Here is a 22,894-nt window from a genome sequence, read left to right on the forward strand (position 1 = left end):
CGGCCATCCAAAGAGCTGTCCACTATATGTCCGGCAGTAGAGGGCAATTTGAAATTCAAACAAGTGTTCATAGCATGTGTTGGATCCCCTCAGAGAAAAGCAGCGGCGCTGCATTGACGTCGATGATGAACGGTATTGGCGCCAGATGCTGGGGACTGCCTCCACAGCTGCTGGGCGGCGTAGTAGTACGAAGCCTTGTAATGCTCTAGCCATAGCGACGTCTGCACCACGTCCGTGCACGCCCAACGCCTCGTCCGCCACTAGCACGCCCGCCGCCGGTGTTCTGCATCTTGAGCTTTTCCTCCTTTGCGGCTTTCGCTTTGTCGCGGCGATTTTTCCGTGTGGCCGAGTTAATCTGCCAGGCGAGCATGATGCTCGGATCCTTCACCAACTCCATCTCCGGCAGGATCTCGTCCGGGTCCATGAGTCGACGGTAGGAGGGGAGAAGAGAATGAGGAAAAGGGCGGGAATTTGGTGGAGAGCGGCAGGGCGGAAGAAGAGAGTGGGGGATTTTGCCACGGAAATAATGGGTTAGCTACAAAAGCGTGTGCTCTGCCTCAGTTTTTGGTGGGCCGGGGTGTGGGATTCCTACGTGGGTTGTGTCCAGACTCCGGCAAAACCCCCTACTTTTCTTTGACTTTGTAGGAAAATTGTGGTTTGGACTGCTCCACGGACCGATGGGGGTGGCGTTGGAGGGCTCGCGTGGTCCGGACAGTTGTGTCCGGACGGATATGGGAGATTTGAAGGTCGGTGTTGGACATGCCCTAAGATGGTAGAATTTGCCAAATAGGATTGTTGATGATGTGTCATATAGTGAGAGTACAGTTGTATATACTACGAACCAACACCTTTGCACAAGACATTGAATTATTGGGATTTTATCCCATTTATTATTTCCAATAATTCCTAGCAAATCTCAGAGATGCCAAAGACAGATTCATGCATGATAATGGAGTGTGAAAAGTTTAGTCCCACCATAGTTGTGGATGGATGGTGTGTTTGACCCACATATATATTATAGGTTGACTTCATACATCATTAAAATGGCGAGAGGAGAACACATACATGCACGCTCCTCCTCAGCCGCTCGCATCGCACGCGCGTAGTGTTTCATGATAAAGCCCAGCAATTCCAAACTAGGAAAATGGCATGTGTATGCTTTTTTATATTTTTATCACACAATAAAGATGCGGAAACTTTTTCGCACTGGTGAAAAACAAGTCTAAACGGTTTTGACTGTTTCACTCCATCTCCTCTTTGTCTGTATAAGTTTAGTCTTCTAGAGTGTTCGATGTTGCTTCTCTTCATTAACACTGGAGTGGTTCTGAGCTTCGCGCCATCTAGTGCTTTCCCATCTCGCTTCTCTACGTGTTCCGTGAAGTGACAACATGCCTTCAAAACTTTGACTCTTATGATGCTGTACGGGAGAGGGGCTATGAAGTTTTGGGGATCGTTCTCGTGCGACTTCTAGATTCTTCTCCACCATGGATGCGCACGACCACTTCCCCGACACCGACAATCTCTTTGGCGATATAGCTACCAACACAAATTCCTCTTCTTTCACAACACTGCATGCGTTCTTGTCCCTCTCATTAGGGATTGCTTTTGGACTACTAGCAATAGGCCTTGATACGATGCTTGTCGCTTATTTACCCAATTGCATGACTTGTTCAGTAATTCGTTACTAGAACCAATTACAATTACTATTATGATTATCATGTTTGGCCTATTGCTTTTTGCCTTAAAATTAATGGAAAATAGATCATATATTCAACAATCCAAAAACCTGATTTGTTTAGGCAGTTTTCTCCAACTGCTTTTGCCGCAACCCTCAAACCTCCCACGGCTGCTTGTGTGAATTGCAAGTGATGGCATGTCAGGGTATTTCTTTGGTTAACCACCACAAACTATTTTCACACTTCCGAGGGCAAGCCAGAGGGACCACTAACTCCCGAACAGAGCAAGATTTCAGGTTACAGACACATTCATTGCAAGTGTGTTTGTTTTGAGTGTTGTTGGCGACGAGATTGTTGATCCCTCCATTACCATTATGGTAAATTTCCTATTGATTTTTTCAGTATGTCATTCTTCTGCTTGGTGGATTGACATGAGTGCCAATATACATGTGCGTGTTGATATCTCCATGTTTTCTTCTTATCAGGTCGCAAGGACTGCAGTCGTGCTGATGGGGAAATAGGTCACATGCTTCGGTTCAAGATGTTAGTACGGTTGATCTAAAGTTTTATATGGGAAAGAACATTCGGCCATTACAACTTAGTCATCTTCGAAGTGCGGGAGTCCAAGTCCGAAGCTCGTAATATTAATAAGTATTCCCTTTCTCTTGATCTTGGTTAACACCTACGGATTTCGCAACTGCATGGCTCCCTATGGATCCCTCTGTTTGTTAATGTTGATCAATAAAGCTTGAGAAGGTATGAAAAAACGCTTTGCATGGCTACTCGATCTCAATCACACACCCATCGACTTGCTCAATGACTTTCACGCGTCGGATAATTTGGGAGAACCATGACGAACCATTTCACCTATGAAAAATGCGATGCATAAGTCGAATATATGGTCACCTGTTGAGCGTGATGTATCCTTGATTGAGTAATACCAAAATTATTTTGCAAAAAAATAACAAAAAGGTAAATATTGCACCACAATAAATTGCATACATCAATCGAATATACGGTCTCTTGAATCACTGCTGAAATTCTTGAGCAAAGGCGTCCTCATTTATATTGCTCTAGTATGAAACAAAATCAATACCTACAAATAAATTAACCCTGTACACCACCCACCAAGATGAAATAGTATCTACTCCTACTATGCATTCAAAGAAATTAGACAACTATCAAATAGTTACTGTTTGTCTATTTTTTTTGCAAATGAATAGTTCTAATGTTTCTTCCTTATGAAAGGCCCCAAGAACATTTCGCTGATTTCACTTTTGCTCTCACCATCCGGTGCCCAGACACCAACCCCAACTCAGTAAACACAATGCAATATTCAGGCCAAAGTCATGCATGGAACAATATCAGGTGAAAACCCCTTCTTCAGTGGAAGCTTGGAAACTTGAGCGCTGGCCGTTGGATCCTATATGCATGGACTAGATCCACATATTACTGCTACTTAGTATTTGCATTAGGACGCCTGCTGGCAGCGCTGCTATTTTGCACATAGCCCCTCAGTGTTAGTAGAATTAGAACTCTATCCAACAAAACTCTGCCCAGACAAGAGAAGTATATACAGGAATGGATACTGCTAACAGGACACTTACAATTCTATCAAAATCTTGGGCGACCAAGGCACGTTTGAGTACAGAGGAAGTAAAAGGGATCATCATAAGACAAACCTGGGGCGTCCAAATATGCAGGCACTTTGCAGTCTCTACTAGCAAAATTAGCATAACTAAGATCCATCAGTTTAACAACCACCACTTGCCTCTCGCTGTAGGTTAGGTCTTTTTTCATGACGATGAACAACCTCTCTGGTTTCAGTGCATTCTCCTCGATGAACTCAAGGAAATCAAACTCGTTATGATTCCCTTGTTGCTCACACAAAGACAAATTAATTCTTGATGTGCGACGGGACAGACTCAATATGAATGTTCTCCTGCCAGAACTTGAGACTAAGGTTGCTAGCGGATTGACATGGTTGGCCAGACAGTCGCTGGAGAGGAATCACCCACATCGCTCACTGGTCCTGCGCAGAATGAAGGGTTCGTGCTGTAGGAAAGCACCATCTCCCCACAACTCTCCTAATCCTAGCTGTTAATGGGGAAGAAATCCGAATCGGGATTGGCTGGCTCCATAGGAAAAGGAACGGGATGACTCAGCCTCCATTGGGGATATTTCTGTACCGAGGTACGAGATTGTTGTGAGGTTCTATTTGCAATCTGTACAACTTTTCATCTCAGAACGCACATTTCCTATCCAACGGCACAAGATCAGGTTTCCGTGCTTTCACTGAATGTATGGTTTCCACTAGATATGTACTCGTCATGCATATGTTGGCAAAAGATCTAGAAAACCAGCAATGTTGGTAGGTGTCTTCATTAATTGATTACGAAACATCCATGGTAAGGTCTTCAAAGCTGTTCAAGACTCTTTCTCATCAGAGCTATTCTTCGACATGTGGATAACTATGGAAGATGGTCCATCCACTCTCTCAAGTTTGGCCTATTGTACATATTTTCACACTATACACATGGAGATAAATATCATGAGACCACCTCACAAAAGGATCGACGGAAAGAGATGTTGGCGGAGGGGTTCGGCCATAGCGAGCGCGGCTGAGGATGGAGAGGGTGACAACGACGTTAGTCGGGGAGGTCTGGAGAGGAGGCTCTAAGTTGGGGTAGAACTGGTTGTGGCTGTGAATATAACTATTTTGGTTGTTTTGGCCCCTCGCGCCTTCTTTCGTGCCCGCGCGTTTGGACCCAATTATTTCATTCCTCGTTACAGACGGCCCCGAAAAGCAGTGGGCCATGCTTGAGCTTTGTCGGCAGATGCAATGACAAAGATATTGTTGGCAGCGGATATAACCTCATTTGTCAACTCATGCTGACAATTCTCTGCACTTAAGTATTTCTGGCGGCAGTAGCATGATTTTCGGCTGATTATTTGCCTATTCAGGTATTTCTCCTTATAGTTAATTGCCACCAATCATCAGTTATGGTGTGAGTGAGTTGTGTTGGGTTGGTAACTGTAACATGGACAACTTGGTAACATATTTGTGTGATGTTACTAATTATAGCATGAACAATTGTGTAAGTACATAATTGCCATGTTGGTAACGATGATATATGCAACTATGTAACTACATAATAATCATGTTAGTAACTATAGCATTTATAATTGGGTACCTAAATAATTGTCTTGTTGGTGACTTTAGCATATGCACATGGCAACTAGGACATTATTGTCAAATTGATAGTTCTAGCATATGAACATAAGAATGCTGGTAACAGTATGGTAAATCACATAATTACCATCGTGACCTGGTAGACCATGTCCGTTTCTGACGACATCAACCTTGTTCTTAGGGAGATGAACAAACTGTCCTACGGGTTATCTCCTTCTCATCTACCATTTCATGATTTTTTTGTATAAATTGGGTCAGCAATTCTTGGTAATTTTGCGTACATACAAATAAGCTATCGGTTACAAAACATAGGAAAAAAAGTTGTTGGTCTAGTTGGTTATTTGCTATAACGACCAAACATTAAATTCCACCCTCAAGCATTGTAGTGACTTAAAAACCGGGAGGAAGAAACCAACATAGACTAACAAACAGTTCGGCTCTAAGCCTAAAAAAATCATCTAATTTTAGCGATTTTTAATAAAATAAACTATGCACCGAACGTTTCGTTGTACCATCGTCGCTGAGAGGTTTGCTTGGACATATGTCTCTCTCTTGTTCCCTTTCAAGGCATCATCTCTCACTCTCTCTCTCACTTTCCAAGTTTCCATATATGTGGCCACATAAGAGAGGTATCTCCTGTGATATATGTACAACAGACGTGACAACCTTGTACGTGCTCTCAGCGGCCACGAATCAACTCTCGATCGTGCAACTATTGTTTCTCTGCTCCTCGCGCCCTCTTTGTGCCAGTGTGTTTGGACCGAATTATTTCGTTTCCACACCACATACGGTCCCAAGAAGCAGTGGGCCATGCTTGAGCTTTGTCGGCAGATACAATGACAAAAATATTTTTGGCACTGTATACTCCCTCATTTGTCAAGTTCCGCCGGCAATTATCTGCCCTTAAGTATTTCTGGGGGCAGTAACATGATTTCCGGCAGATTATTTTCCTATTCAAGTATTTCTCCTTACAGTTAATTGCCACCAATCAACAATTATGGTGTAGTGAGTTATGTTGGGTTGGTAACTGTAACGTGGGCAACTTGGCAACATATTTGTGTGATGCTACTAATTATAGCACGAACAACTGGGTAGCTACATAATTGCCATGTTGGTAATGATGATATATGCAACTGTGTAACGACATAATAATCATGTTAGTAACTGTAGCATTTACAATTGGGTACCTAAATAATTGTCGTGTTGTGACTTTATCATATGCACATGGTAAGTAGTGCATTATTGCCAAATTGATAGTTGTAGCATATGAGCATAAGAATACCCGTAATAGTATGGTAACTCACATAATTACCATCGTGACCTGGTAGACCATGACCATTAGATCTGACGACAAACACCAAAATCAACCTCGTTCTTAGGAAGATGAACATATTGTCCTACGGGTTATCTCCTTCTCATCTACCATATCACGATTTTTTTTGTTTAAATTGGGTCGGTCATTCTTGGTTGTTTTGCATACATACGAATAAGCTATCAGTCACAAAACATAGAAAAAAAGTTGTTGGTCTAGTTGGTTATTGGTTATAACGACCAAACATTATTCCACCCTCAAGCATTTACAGCGACTTAAAAATCAGGAGGGAGAAACCAACATAGATGTACAAACAGTTCAGCTCTAAGCCTAAAAATGATTTGGCAAACTTTAGTGATTCTTAATAAAATGAACCATGCACCGGAAGCATCGGTGTACCTTTGTCGCTGAGGTTTTGCTTGGACATAGGTCTCTCTCTTGCTCCTTTTCAAGGCATCTTATATGTCCCCCTCTCTCACTTTCCAAGTTTCCATATTTGTGCCACATGAGACTCGTGTGATTTGTAGAGCGCTCTCAACGACCACAAATCAATTCTGGATGGTGCGGCTGTGGTTTCATTGAATCTTCTCTTTTCTCGTCCATACACACGCTGCTTTGAATCTTCTCTTTTCTTCTCTCGTCCACAAACAACGCTGTATGTCTGTAATACACGATCGTACGTATAGCCACTGTGGACTACTACACAGCAACCATCGTACATACTGTCGACAACGACAAATTAACGCGCGATCGAGCGAGCCTGGTTGCTTTGATTCTTCTTCACAGAGAATCTTTCTGCGGCACATGGTCATATGTAGCCAAGCCACTGAAGACCGGCCTGTGACCATGACATTACTCACAGGTCCACAGTTAGAGGACGAGCCAAGGTTGGTCGTGAGTCCCAGTCGAGTTGCCCTGGAGACATGTACAAATGTGTATTTGATACATTAAGAAGTGTTGATATTTTCTTTAGCCGGTCTAACCGAAGTTGGATTAGTAGTTCCTGATTCAATCGCGCCAGCCCTGGATAATGGATAGTTGTGAGATTCTGACACACTTAATTGTCACACTACTCCTTTTTTTTGCGAGAGAAATGTCCAATCTATTCATTAGTCATGGCAGTACAGAGAACATTAGAGGTTAAAAATTGCAACCAGGTCTATAGACCACCCAGCGACAATTATAAGCACTGGAGCGATCCGAAGGCGCGCCACCATCATCGCCCCTTCCACACTAGAGCCGGGCAAAATTTGTTGTAGTAGACAGTCGGGAAGTCATGTTAAGGCCACAAAGGACCAGCGCACCAGAGCAGCAACCATCACCGATGAAGAGAGTTAGATCGGAAAGATCAAACCTATGACCACATGAACGAAGACGAAAAAAAACTTGATCCAAATAGATCCATCGAAGACCAGCACCGACCGAATCCTGCAAGATCCGACGGAGACACACCTGCACACATACTCCAACGACGCTATTCGCACTATCAGGACGGAGATAAGATGTGGGAGGCATTATTCCAACTGAGGGAGATCACCACCGCCACACAACACCAACCAAAACGTTGAACCTAACCAAAACGAGAACAGGGTCCGTCCCGCCGGCGAGGTGCCGAGTTCCTCCACACCTCCACAGCCCAAAGGCCATCGGGGGTGGGGCGGATCGGCGGCGGTGCCAGCAGTAGGAGGAAGAAGACTTTTCTTGAGGCGGATCCCTGTTTCCTAGCCCACAAGGATCGATCACACTACTCCTTTCAGCCCCATATAAGAGAAGTTGTCATTCTCAATATTAAAACGGTATCCTGAGGTAAACTTTAACAACTAATTTCAATCGTAGCATATATTTATCAAATAAAAAAATAAATATTTTGGAAGTACATTTTGGGATACAGATGTGCATATGATTTGTAAATATATAATCTGCATTTTTTGGAAGATACCGGAGTCATATAAATCTGTAATTAAAACAGAACTTGAATTTGGCTCACTTTTAAACTCAGACTGAGTTAGCTCGAACCAGTCAAAGCTTGAACTGTGTACTCGAGCTGCTTCAAAAAAAATCTACATCATAGCATTTTCTAATATTCTAAAAATTGAACCACATAGTACACCTACCATGACACCGGGCAAAGTTTCATAGGGTTCAGACAACATTATGTTTTTAATTATTATCTTTACTTATAATTAAGTTGTGAGTTTGAAATTTGACATGTAATTATATATTTGAAGGTAGCAACATAAATTTCATTAGACATAAATACCTTAATTATAATTTTATTCCAATCTTTCAAAATTAATTTTAAATATATAGTTGCAATTAAAATTTGAATTATATATAATTAAATACAAATTTATTAATGATATGTCTAAAATATAGCAAATAATGAAACCTACACTATTCAAATCATTTTCCATAGAATGCCAAGGTCACAAAACAATAACTTTCTAAAAACATGAAATTAAACAAAATACCTACATGTTTGACCAGTGGCGGGCAAAGAATGGCGCTTGCCACCAGTATACCTCCCACCACTGCTGATCTAACTAGTGGCGGTCAAGTGTGTGGGATCCGCGACTGGTACTATTGGCGCATGGCTAATCTGTGTCTACAAACAAGTGGCGGGCAGGTATTTGCGCTCTCCATAGATAACTTAATACCAGTTGCAAGCGTCTTTTTGCACTTTCCACTGGTATCTGGCAAAAATAACAGTGACGGGGCAGTCAGCCTGCCCACCCCTAATGTGACTCCACCTATCAGGAGTTTTATAGTAGTGGGTAAGAACGAGGGGCTTACGTGTGGTAGGGTTGTGGTTTCCTTTGCTCTGACAGAGCTCGAGCAATTTAATAGGCTATAGGCCTAAAGGCTGTGTGGGCAGGGATTTGGGTTATCTGGACGACGTGGACCGGTCCAAATAGAGTAGTATCTTTATTTTTTTTTCTAAATTCATTGTGGCTCTAGTCCAAGGTATTCCAACATTACTTTCAAGAAATCATGCCTTCGCTTCTGTTGGAGTTAGAAACCATTTTGAACATCCCAATATTGCATGAAACAATGATATGCAAGTGCTATGCTTCTGAAAGAAATCTTGCCTTCGCTTCTGTTGGAGATGGAAACCATTTTGAACATCCCAATATTGCATGAAACAATGATATGCAAGTGCTATGCTTCTATTAACATCCTACTTTGGAAAAGTGGGATGTTACACGGCTAGAGGTTTTAGCTATGGAAATCATCTATGCCTATCTCCTCTAATGCCCATTTTCATACTAGTCTAATCCGATTGATGGAGTAGTAGGGCTTGACTTAAATGGAGGTGGAGACAATGATGCCCATAACTATGGGGACCTTTGATAGAGTACGTACTATGAAATGGTAGACTTCACAAAGCTCGGTGACTGGGAGTGGCAAGCCATTTCCAGTGCCTCCAAATAGATGTTCAATCATGCATATTAGGGCTTGTGGCAGCAGACGTAGTACCAGCGGGCACCGTTCCTTATGGATATTCGTGTGGTGATGTACCACATATGAAAATTATCTATTTCATGATTATATTTCAGAGATATGATAATCTTTCCCTATTCATGCATATCTATAATGGAATACAAAATAAATATCAGATTTGCTCATCTCGCAATGAATTACTCATTCGTAGAAAACTTAAAGGGGTAATCCAAGAACATTCTTGGTAATATCAAGATTCACCTTTGTAAATGAAGGGTGTAAGATCCTTTCATCAAATTTTCCCAAGATTAACTGTTAATCATGCATAAGCAAGAAAGATCCATAAGGAACGTAATCTTGAAATTTGAAGAAGTTAGTGTTCACTTAAAACTGGTACTCGAAGATCACCGGTGCATTTGCTTACCTAGAAAATTAATGTTGATAGAAATCATGGCAAAGGCTAATGCCTAGCTTTAATTTGGCCAAGTCATCTAGAAGAAAGCCGTTATTAGCAAAGTTAGTTTAGGAGGCTAATACAATTAATTCTAATTTACACTAGCTTGTGTGACAAATGAAAAATTTAAAAATAAAGTAAATTTAGAGTATGGGTAGTGACTACAAACTTGAATAGAGATAGATTATTTTATGGATTCCAAAGAGCAGTCTCCACTTAAAACTTTCAAATGATATAGAGTTCTTCATTGGCCCCCATCTACTTAAGCAAAGTGACATGATCAATATCATGAAATTATTGTCTTTCCTCCTCGACAAGAAAAATACCCTACGCTTTCCTCCTCCCGTCGGTGCCGCCTCCTGTCCACCCCGTCTTCAATGGCCTTAGGGACATGGAGGTGTGGAGGACCACAGCGCCCCGTCGGCAGGAGGGACCCCGTTCTCGTTCTTGATAAGTTCATTGTCTTGGCTAGGGCTGTTTGGCGGCAACGATGTTCCTTAGTAGGAATAATTTCTGCCACATCCCATCTCCATCCTGATAGTGTGTCTAGCGTCGTCGGATGTCGTATGGAGGTGTATCTCCATCGGATCTCGAGGGATTCGGTCGATGCTAGTCTTCGGTGGATCTGTTTGAATCCGGTGTTCATTCATCTTTGTTTGGCTGTGTACAAGTTTGATCCTTCTGATCTACTACCTTTTTCATCAGCGATGGTTGTTGCTCTGGTACGCTGGTCCTATGGGGCCTTAGCACGACGACTTCCCGACTGTCTTATACAACATGGTTTGCCTGGCTTCAATGAGGAAGGGGCGATGATAGTGAAGCGTCTTCGGCTTGCTCCAGTGTATTTAGTTATCGCTAGGTGGTCCATAGAAAGATATTACAATAGTAGGTATCGGCGGCATGGCGCTGTGGAGGCTCGGCGTCCGATGCACGGAGATGGACTCGCGCAGGAGGAGGTTGCTGTCCGGCGTCATGGTGACGTCGATGGCAGAGTGGCCAGACAAGGTAGAAGCCTCAATATGATCTGAAGACGGACCTGTGGAAGATGGCGGCGATGACACAGGAGTGCGTCTAACCGGATTGTGCCCCAGACCCGGTATGTGGCTCGGCTGAGGCTTCCGAATGAGTTTCGGCTTCCGGCTTTTGATGTTAGGCTTAGGTGAGTGGTTTGGGTAGTGGCCCAACTAGCACCCTTTCATCATTTTGGATAGGAGTAGTGGCATATGTTGCCAAGATGGTGGATTCAGGCACAATGTTGTACTATTTTGTAAGGTCCACGAGAATAATCAATAAAGTGGCCGTATGCATCTCCCAAATGCAGAGGCTGGGAGTCATCCTCCTTTTCTAAAAAAAAGTAGGTCCCTAAGGTACCTCACTCCTCCAATCTCCTGGGTGGGTCGATGGTGCGCTGCCGTAGCTGCTCCGGTAGCCTCCCCACTGCTAGATTCGGGCGAGCGTTGTAGTCTAACGCACACTGTCAAATATCTTGGAGATGAAGTCGTAGTCGCCAGATTCGAAGTCCAAAAGTCCAAAAGTTGAGAGCCTCGACGCTGATCAAGCCGACGCAGAAGCACCAGAACATGGCACACCGTCGATGCTCCCTAGGATGAAAACAAACTAGCCAGCCACACAAAGCTTGCACAAAGTCTCGAAGCTTCCGAGTGATGCTGCATAAGCCGCTGCCACGACGGGGACGAAGCTCGAGGACAAAACGGCCAATGGCACTGCTGCCGCCGCCGCCTCCACAGCAACACGAGGCCCACAATCCACTGGTCCTTCAGCGCTGAAGCCTAGTGCGCCGTCGTTGAGGTGAAGCAATGAATTTTTTTTGAGGTGGAGCAAGGATTGGGAGGACATTATTTCCATAGGCGTCGAGACTGCTCCCCCGATCATGGCACCGCCTTACACGCAGGCCCACACCCTATTTCCACACCGGACAGCCAGATCCGAGGTTCCCCCATCCTTCCGCCGGTGGAGCGCCCGTGGAGGGGAGTTTAATTAGAAAACATAAGAGAGAGCAACAACTCCCCGCCTCTACATAAGAGAGAGCTAATAGGTGTCTTGGAAAAGAAAAACTTATTCTTAACGACTTGAAATTGGCAAGTGCATATGCATCCGGAACAGCCAAGAGAAATTCCATTTGTCTGACCGTTCAAATGTGCACATGCTCGTACTGTCATCGCCGTTGTCTGTCTCTTCACTGTCGTGTTATGGGTCGCACGTTAAGGTCATGAAGCCTTCTCTCTAGTCCAATCTGCAGCACTATTGCCTACACAACCAATGATGGACAAGTTACGTACAACGGACACCGAATCGCCTTGTGAGGCTAATCTTGTGGGCAAGCTAGATTGTCTTGTGGACGTTCTCATCCGCGAACGCAGAGCCACTTAACACGGTACATGATTAACTTGCTCGTTTTTCAGATGTTTTTTTTACTCAACACCGTAGAACAATATATTAAAATAAATATAGTACAGAATATTACACACCCCGAAAGGGACGAACTTCAACTAAGAAGCTAGCCAATGCCTGCTCTAGGAATGAAACTCATGATTACAGATTATGATCTATCCACTGAGATAATCGAGCTTCAAACTTTTTCTTGATCTTGTGTCTGAGGAGCTTTAAGTCTTGCTTAAGGTGAAATCGCCAAGACTGCATCGACCTGTGGAATTGTTCTGAAAACTTTGCCATTCCTCAGCAGCCATATGTTCCAACAACCCAAAATGATGATCTCAACTGCAAACTGCTTGGGCAAGAGTTTTAAGGCCAGGATGGTTATTTGGAATCAAGGAGTTCCAACACTCTTATGCAAAGTTGCAGTCCCATAATAAGTGCATAGTTTTCTCTTCTGCCTGTTGATTGCAGTTAGGGCAATGAATGTTATCTAGCTGCATGCCTTTTCTGAGTAAGAGTGCTCTAGTGTTGATTCTGCAATGAGCCACTAGCCAAAAGAAGATTTTGTGCTTGAGTCTGCTTGAACTGCTCCAAATGATGCTGAAAAAGGGATGTTCTTCCTGATGTTCCAGAATCAGATTATAGATGTGAATTGCTGATGGCTTGCCAGCAGCCCCAATGATGCTCCATTTATCCTCTCTCGGTTTTCAGATGTGCGTCAGGTACTAGTGTCACATATGCCAGCTGCTGCAGATGTGACGACCTCCGACGTACAGTAGGTAGGTACGTGCACCCGATGACGATTCAACCCTGCGCGTTTAGCCCGTACGATCGTGCAGCCTTGACTCCTCTCTTCTCTTCTCGTACATAACGTGTCAGGGAGGACCGACTAGTGTCGGTGATTGTGATAATCACAGGTCACAGCTAGAAGACAAGCTAAGGTTGGTTGTGAGTCCCAGTCTCGGAATTGCCCTGTCACCTGGATACACGTACATTATTATATTCTATCTGGTATTAAAAGGGATAGGTAAATTTTTTAGAAACTAGGGTTTCGTCCAACTTTCTTGGTAAAGCAGCATCACCGATACATCAATAATCAAGTATGGAAAAACAAATAAGCCTACTGAAACCGGGTGTCGACCGTGTGCATCTTTTTCCGAAAAGGCCACCTATATTAAGTAGCACAAACCCTTACAAGAACACTATAAAATTGAAAACTACATCCAACCCTTCATAGTACCAAAGTCTTCTTCGTCATGCATCCACCGGCCACACATGATGAACCAAAGCTCGTTGCCGCAGCGGATCAAACTTGTTTAATCCAGGGAACATGTCAAAGCAATGACTAGGAGGTCATCGATACAGACTAGAAGACGTCGATTGCCGTGATGTACATCTTAACCATGCAGAGACCTTTTAACCATGCAGAGACCTGGTGTGTACTCATTGTACATATCTCCTAGATGCCATATTATAAGTCAATAAAGGCGCCCTTTATGCAAAACTGCTCCAGGATAGCATGATGGTACTCCCTATGTGCTAGTGCAAAAGTCATCTTACGAAAAACCAAATAATCCGAAATACTTAGGCGCGGTGCATTAACTCTCATCTCGTTTCTTGTTTCTTAACATGAATAAAGCAGTCAACCAATAAGAGACGTTGGGCGTGTCTGTTTTTAATGACTTGAGACTGTCTACCATGGCATGCAGTGGCCAGTTCATTGCACACAATGATATTTATTAGCAAATCAACATTAAGTTCTCTCGTTTTTCCTCTGCCTTGGTCACGGTGCACAACGTAAGATGACTTTATACACCGGTACAAAGGGAGTATGTAATTCAACATAGGAGACCGTGTTAGTATCGAACACGAGGACTTTTCTTATCGGAAGCCGAAAAAGTACTATGGAAATTAAATCTAGCAAAAGTGCATGACTATCCATTCTACAAGTCTGCAGGCTATAAACAGGAATTAATAAATCCACCATCAACTATATCAGCCATCAAACTTCTATAATAGCATATTTCTCGAATCAACAAAATTACATGTTTCAAAAGTACCTTTGAGATAAATATATGCATATGACTTATAAACATCATATCTGCATATTTTTAAAGTTGATGAAAGTAATAAAGAGAAGTTGTAAAACAAATAAAACTCAAGCTCGGCTAGCTCAAAACTCGGTTCGAGTTATTTCTTAAATAAGGTGGCTGCAAGTCCCAGTCTCAGACCTGCCCTTTCCCCGAAGACATGTACTATTTTTATTTGGTGTTAACATGCCTGCACAATTGGATTCGGAATTCATAATTCACCATCGACTAGATTGTCACCAGAACACATGGCAGATCATCGGGCATAATGAAATATATAAATAACCAAATTCTTGGAAACACATAAAATAAATCAACAAGTGATAAAAATTGTGTGCCAATGGATTGCAGGTCTGACTGTCTGCCAGACAAAAAATTGAACAGTAAGAGATAGACATAAACCGAAAGGCCATAAGTGTTTAGAAAACAATGAAAGAAACAATTAGATTATAATTACCAGAAGAAATTAAAACTTACCACATTTTTATAATGTAAAATTCATCATTAGTTTTTTTTTAAAATCACAATTAATGTAGGAAAATTCTAAAAATATTTTAGGAACAATCACTTTTTTTAATTCCCTAGTTAGTAAAACAATGAATATCATGCTACCTAAAAGAAAAAAGAGCAGATTGGTACAATATAAACTTGGAAACTCTATCTCCACCTATTATATAGTCTACTTTAAACTGATCTTTTTCCTTTTGTAATACTAGATATAGAATTCATTACATGAATGCAACTTGTACGATGTATGGTATGATCTATGCCACAGGTAGATAGTCTATTCCCTAAACGTCTGTGGATAATGACGATTCTGTTCTTTAGACTAATTTGTAGTTTATGCAAAAAAGTTTAATTACTATAGCAACTTTGCCTGTGATTCAGCAATAAGTTTCAATTTCCGTCTTTGTTGTTGCACTGATGAAATGAAGTGAAATTATTGAAATGAAGAACCTGCAGAAATAAACGGAAAAGCTGAGAGTACAAACCAAACAACAACAACTTAGTTGTAACATTATTAACAATAACCACTAGCCTGACAATACACTGTCATGCAAAATACAATGCATTAAACATATGAAAACTAGAAAATTACTTCCAAAATAAGAATTCTGGCATCGTTTTCAAGCACCAAGCCATGTCTGTGGACAACCTGTTTCACTTGATTATTAAGCATTATCTGCCACGGTCCAGTTCTTCAGAATTTTGGTTGTTTCAAAGGGAAAATGAACCAGGCCTTGAGCCTAATTAGGACGAGCATTTTCTTTTTTCGCCTTTTCGGTGACAGGGAACATTCCCGGCTCGTTAATCATTGTGTATAAGTTTCTTTCTATTAAAATGCATGGTGATACAGCTTTTATATCTCAGAAGAATAGATTTCTCACGACAAAAGAAACCCTAGTTAATAGAATATAAAAACTTAGTTCATAGAACAACAAGTTGGCAATACAAAACATATTAATGCATGAGTGACATAATGGTAAGACGGGGTCAAAGCTGGGCACACAATTGTACAGCTAGGCATGTATACAACATAAACATAAAACTTTTATGCAATTCCAAGGATTATTTGCATGGTACACCATAATGGAAAATATAGAGGTTTTGTTTTACATAATGATAAGTACACACATTACACATATAGATGTAATAAAAAATTTATTACATCGATTGCTTCTTTGTTTGTACACACATGCAGTGCATAACATTACAAGAGAACTGAACGCAGTGCCAGAAACATGTAACACGCACTAGTTCTAGATATATTTTATTGATATATAAATGAGAAACTGCATATTAAATATTTTTAATTGGATCATATATAGAGATGTGCAGCCAACCGTGGTGTAGCTTGTAGAACAAGGGGTTCAGCTAGTACAAGGCCCGTATTGCCTTCTTGGAGACTGATACTCTTAACGCCGGGAAGCTTTGTCCAAGTGAATCCCTGCAACAGCCTTGCGAACAACATCATTGTGATAGAGGTACCAAGTGAAATCCCAGGACAGCCCCTCCTCCCACTGCTAAATGAAATGAAACGTAGGCCTGGATCAGTGAGAAGTACATTCACGGTGTTCAAATGCCTCTCGGGCTGAAACTCCAGTGGTTCAGTCCAGATCTTGGGATTGCGGCCAAGTCCAAGCCGGCTTAAAAGTATGTGGCTATCCTTGGGGATTGTGTAGCCAGCAACAGTTGTGTCCGCCATTGCGACATGGGGTACATTAAGAGCATGGTATGGGTGTATGCGGAAGGCCTCCCGGATGCACGATTTGAGATAGTTTAGCCGAGGAATGTCAGACTCTTCGACTAGTCTATCTTTACCGACAACGGTATCGAGTTCCTCAGTTGTTTTTTGCATGATCTCTGGCACATTCATCATCTCAGCAAGTGCCCACTCAACCGCATTAGATGGGTTATCGACTGCTGCAAACATCATTTCCTACATCCATAGATGTGAGAATAAATAAAGTAATCAGTAGAACACAACAAAAAAAAGTCAATACATGTATAATATGGCTCAAAGAACAATGCATGAACTTTCTATTGAGCATAATGCGACATACTAACCGCTGTTTGTGCTCTAATTTCTTGTAGGGACAGCAATGGTTGTCCCTCCGCATCTTTTAGATGAACCAGGATGTCCAAAAAGTCTCTCGCCTCTTTCTTTTCACCACATTTCTCAAGATGGATGACCTTTCGCGGATCCGCTCCTCTATAATGGGATCATGTAACCGGTTGAGTGTTTGCATGGCATCCTTGGAAACCTTTTCATGGCCATCTAGGTCGAGGCCTATGAGGGCTGGGAAGTAGTCGGACACGCAAAAGCTGTAGAGATGGTTGAGGGCCGTGAAGAGAGCGGCAACATGTGCCACCTCATCATGTCCAGGCTCACTAGTGGATGAAGTTGGTAGGTCACTGAAGTACCTTTTACCGAACACAAGCCTTCTTATCATGTTACCAACGAAGTGTTGAGTTACATGACGGACATTGACAATGTTGCCTGGACATGCCATGTCGCTGCAAAAAGTTTTATTAATGTACCTCACAAGGTGGCCGTACTCCTCTTTCCGGAGGTGGTAGAGCTTTCGCTCCATGGACGAGGCGAGGATCTCAACAGTGAGGACACGCCTCATCTTCTTCCACTGGTCTCCGTGTGGTGAGAAGATGGAGCCCTTGTACCAAAAGCTGAATATGCCCGAGGCGAAGGTGGTGGGACGGGAGGCAAAAACTTCATTTTTTTTGTAGTACCTCAGAGGCTATCTGTGGACATGCCACAACAATGACATGAGTAGCTCCGAGACGGAGGCACATGATGTATGTGTTCATCTCCTTGAGCAGGCCATGGATCCATCGGAATACCGCCGGCTTGTTCAGAATCACCTGATGCATGTTACCGATGATGGGCAGCGCCGCAGACCCCGGGGGCAGCCTGCCTTGTCGCCCCCGTTGCTTCTGGGACAATAGCACTCTTTTATTTCTCAAGAGAAAATACACCAGCATGGTGGCAATGATAACCAGAGTACCAAGAGCCATATTGCATGAGCTGGTCAGGGTGTTATATGAAGTAGGATAGATGGCAATTTGTGGAACTAGTCGGTAATGGACCGATGTTTTAACAGTTGTGTTTGAAGACACTCTTGCTTGGTGCATCTTTGCTGGTTAGTTCTGCGGGTATTTATAGGACAGACGGGGAGCATCTTTGCTGGTTAGTTTTGCGGGTATCCTTGATGTACAGAATAATTATTTTTTCAGTTAGTGACTCCTTTCATTGCCCCACGTGGCCACATATACCATTCATGTCGCCTCATGCTGTCATGCATGTTCAATGCATTCTGGAGAGTCCACCTTCTTCTGATTAGACAAAATGATAGAGAACAAATTAAGTGAATGTTGGCCACTCAGTTAGAGACGTTCTTCACTTGATCATCTCCATGAGCTCTTCCAATTGGCATAATCAGAGAAGGCCTTTGCTGAGCTAGCTCACATGGAGTCTTTCCTTCATTCAGACTTTACAGGTGAGAAGGAACCTTAAAAGTTTTATGGAAATCCTGCTCATTTCATAGTGTCACGGGCATATAAAGATTTACAATTTTCTGGCATCTACCCGATTGATGCACACAACCATCTAATATTACAAAGTTTCAATATCGGAAGTAAGAGCATCTACAGCCGAGCGCCTCATATCCGCCTCAAAACGCCCGGACGGACATCCCGGTCACTGAATGATCAAGAAAAAACGACTCAGCCCGGCTCCTCATACCGGCCCTAAACATTCGGACTGACCGACACCCCTCATATCCAGCACAAATCTAGGGCGGAGATGAGGATTTTGCCATATCAGATCAGACCCACACTGGCCCACCCCGACTCCACATATATTCATCCCCATCCGTTTATTGGACCAAACCCTAGCCACTACACTCCACTCCCCTCCGTCCCAAGCTCACTTTAGGCGATCTCCGCCCTTCTCCTGCATGGCGGGCAGCGGATACGAGTCCTCTGTCACTCGATCTGTGAACTGGGACCTCATCCAAGTCGGGCTGGAGAAGGAGATGTCCGTCCGCATGTCACTCCGCCTCGCCAGCGAGGAGAACACCAGACAACGGCCAGACTCAATCCGGCCGGAATCCATAACGTCCTCCCAAATGGCGCTTGGATCCGGCGCGAGGCGCGTCACTGCTCCCTCACCTGTGGTGGTGCACTCCGTCTGGCGTCCGAACGCCGTAGAGACATACCTCCTTTGTTGGTGTGCTTGTGATGACGTCTTCCATCGTTTACATCACTGTAGGACTTGGGTTTAAGCTTTCCCCAGCCCCTTTTCATCAATGGACTCAGAGTCCAGGCTTCCTACACCCATATTTTACGACAACCTATGAACCGACTAACTCAACAGCTGGCCTTAGAGAAACTGTCCTAACTTATCCAAGTAGTCCCCCGTTCGAGTCGGAGGCTAATATGGCACGGGGTGCCAGCCGTGCGAGGATGAAGGCGCGGGAGGTTGCGACAGCCCTCGCGACTAGGCGAGATGATTCACACTCTCCGACGCCGATACGAGTGACCAGCAACCCCGGGCGCCGCAACCGCGTCGTGGTTGACGTGTTGGCCTCCGACCATGATAAATCCATAGTTGACCTCACTTTGACCAGCGACGTGCAAGCTATGCCCTCCGACGAAGAACAATAGGACATGGGAGACTGCGACGCTTCGAGTCCATGAGCCGGTGCGTGTCACATGTCCTACTCTACATCGCCGACAACCGGATCAACACTGCGATGGGTGCTGACAGCCGCCGAACAAGGGCACGGCGGAGCCGGGCGAGCTCTGCTTATGTTTTGGTTTCACTTGCATTTAATTGTATGATTTTGAGGATTCCTAATTGAGTTACGTTGAGGTCTGACCGATCAATATCCGTGTACGCGTTCGAGCATGTCCATGGGAGTTTGAGGGGTCGAATTTCTTATATTTGATTGAAGATGCTCTAAATGTTATTCCCTCCGATCCAAAATAAATGTCGCAGCTTTGAAGTAAGACTATGAAGTAGAGAAATTAAGAAGAACACGGGCTAGCAGAACCCGACAGAAGTAAACTCCTGGAAGTATATCATCACTAAAATGTGTTATTCATGGGAGCCAACCGAGGCGAAGGCTCCTGGTTGCCGTCTGTTGGCCATGACAAAATTGGGTCCCGACGCCAGTTCGGTCTTGCTTTGGAATTTTGCACTGAGGCTGGCCGGGTTACTCTTTCTGTGGGTGTCCGTCGACCCGTACGTTCACTGTCCGGATCTATTCTCATCCACACACGCACTAGCCGCAGGTAGCACATGATGCACGAGTGTGTCCGGATCCATTCTCTTCCACACACGCACTAGCTGCAGGCAACGGCTCATGCTAGTCTCGGTACTGTGCTTCCATGAACATGGGGGAGAGGTTGACGACTTACCCACGCTCAAACCATTGGTTGACTGGTTATTCCACATGCATATTGCTCGCTAACTGATATTCATGCATAGCTCGTGTGGTACGTGATTTAAGGGCAAAGAATCGGAATCCAATTGCCCTTTCTCCTATAGTACTGGCAATCATTCTGACCTCCACCTTCAAGATGAACATCACATAGCTAAAGTTTGTTTTATTTGATCCCGCAAAAAGAAGGTGGGTATTCTTTGGGGAAAAAGAGTATTGCCATAAGTGAGAGCCGGGTAAGAGAGACACGAGGGAGAATGAAGGAGGAGGAAGACAGCAGGCTAGGTTAGGCTTGGTTTTGGGTCGGGCTTGGTGACGTGGCTTCTAGCCCGTATTCCACTAGTAAGTTTTGTTAGGGCATCTCCAACGCTGACCCGCAAAATGGGCACCATACCCGTTCGTAGACAGGGGGGCCAGCTCGTGGACACGGATGTGGGAGCCGGCCATTCAAAGGAATCCAGATATGTCTGGTTGAATTCCAAACGAAATATAACAAATTTGATGCAAACTCAAACAATCCAGACGATATTCATTTAAATTATGGAGAAGAGAAAGAGAAAGATTGTGTCGGGCAAAGTAGATGAAACAACCAAAAAACACGGGCCCGTCTAAATGTTGCCTTTAGGGAAAACCGCGACACTTGGACGTTCATGAGCGTCAAATAGGATTTACCCGCATTTTGCATGAAATAGAAGGGCGATGCGGAGGCTCCGCTCACAACTAGGCCAGCCTACCAGGCGCGTGCGGCTAACCACTTGCCCAATGGTTGCTACTGATGATAGATAGCGCGATGTTTATAAGAACACAACAGCGTTCATATAAGAAAACATTTTTGAATTTTTTGTAGCATTACCTAAAAAATGTGAATAATTTTGAAATGCCAAATAATTTAAGAAATTCCAATTCTTTTTTGAAAAAAGTGAACAGTTTTCGAAATTCTAAAAGAGTTTTCTAAAAATGTGATTTTTTTAATCTTAAACGATTTTTCAATGTGATTTTTTTTAAATCCCGAATAATTATTAAAAATGTGGTTTTATCAATATCAAACATTTTTTTTGGAAAACATGACTTACTTTTCAAAATAAATTGAAAACCCAAAAAAATTGGCACTCCATAAAATTAGGGAAAAGGCAAACATTTTTTTGGATATGTGAACAATTGTTGAAAGCCGAATTGCTTTTTGAAATCCCGAACAATCTTTCATTTGTGAATACAAATTGAAGATAGAAACATTCTTTATCTTCTAATTTTGTTAAAAAGCACGAAAATTGATTAAAATTCGGTAACATTTTTTGAATTTATGAACAAATTTTTTTAATAATTAATTTTTTAATAAATACATATCTTGAAATTTAAGAAATTTTTTCAAAAAAACTGATTTTTTTTTAAAAAAAATACGAAGTAGTTAGAATACATGTTTTTGTAATTTATGAGTAGAATATGTAAAACACGAACATTGGTTGAAATTTTGAGCAAAATTTTCAAACACTAGTTTTTTTAATTTTCCAAACATTTTTTGAACTTACTACTTCTCTTTGAAAAAGAAGTGAAAACGAAACACAAAAATGAATAAAGAAAAAGAAACAAAAGAAAAAAACAGAAAACAAAAAAAGAAAAGAAACTGGAAAACGGTAAAAGAAACAAAAAAAACTTGCTTGCTTGCTCTGATACAGTGGGCTGCCCAAATTCTTGCGCTGGGATTTGTCTGTGGGTTTGTCCGACAATTTGCAATGAGCTTCATATATGTTTTTCCCAATAGTTGGCCTGATTTTTAGGAAAAATATTTTATTTGTAAATTAAAAAAATAAATTTGATACATATTGAAGATGCTACTTGTTGTCAAATCGAGTCTACCAAAACCAGTTTGTAAGTCGGCTTTTGGACAATTGACTCTCTTTCCGTGATCCATGTTGTCTTTTTCCCTCCTTGTTTTGTTTCATTATTCTTGAGTTAAATTTTTGGCTTGCCCTGTTTTGGGTCAATGAATTTTCTTATATATTTGGTTTGAAGCATGTTACAAGTTGCCTCTTTTTCCCTTCTGTTTTATGCATGTTAGCTTTTATTATTTTTAATTTAGTAGTTTTTTTTTCTTTATAGGCATTTTTGGGATGTTGGGGGAGTGTAAGTGCATAGACGTAAGTACAACATAACATGTGTGCAAATTATACTAGAGTGCGAAACTTGCACCATTATATGATATTCTTTGCATATTATGAAAAGTGCAATTTCGATGCAAAGTTGTGTGCATGTTTTTTAAATCATTTTCTTTCTTCTTAAAGGATAATGTCCAGCAGATCGGCCCATCTACGCCAATAATTCATTATCTATTGAAACACTTCACTTTTTTATTTTTTATTTCATTTGATTC

General features: G+C 42.5%; 1 pseudogene; it reads right to left on the bottom strand.

Moving 5' to 3' along the window:
• Window positions 1-16,382: 16,382 nt before the first annotated feature.
• Window positions 16,383-18,097, bottom strand: LOC119358631 (annotated as a pseudogene).
• Between the last annotated feature and the right edge of the window lie 4,797 nt (window positions 18,098-22,894).

The sequence above is a fragment of the Triticum dicoccoides genome, chromosome 2A, assembly GCF_002162155.2.
Source record: "Triticum dicoccoides isolate Atlit2015 ecotype Zavitan chromosome 2A, WEW_v2.0, whole genome shotgun sequence".
In the NCBI taxonomy this organism is placed as follows: Eukaryota; Viridiplantae; Streptophyta; class Magnoliopsida; order Poales; family Poaceae; genus Triticum; species Triticum dicoccoides.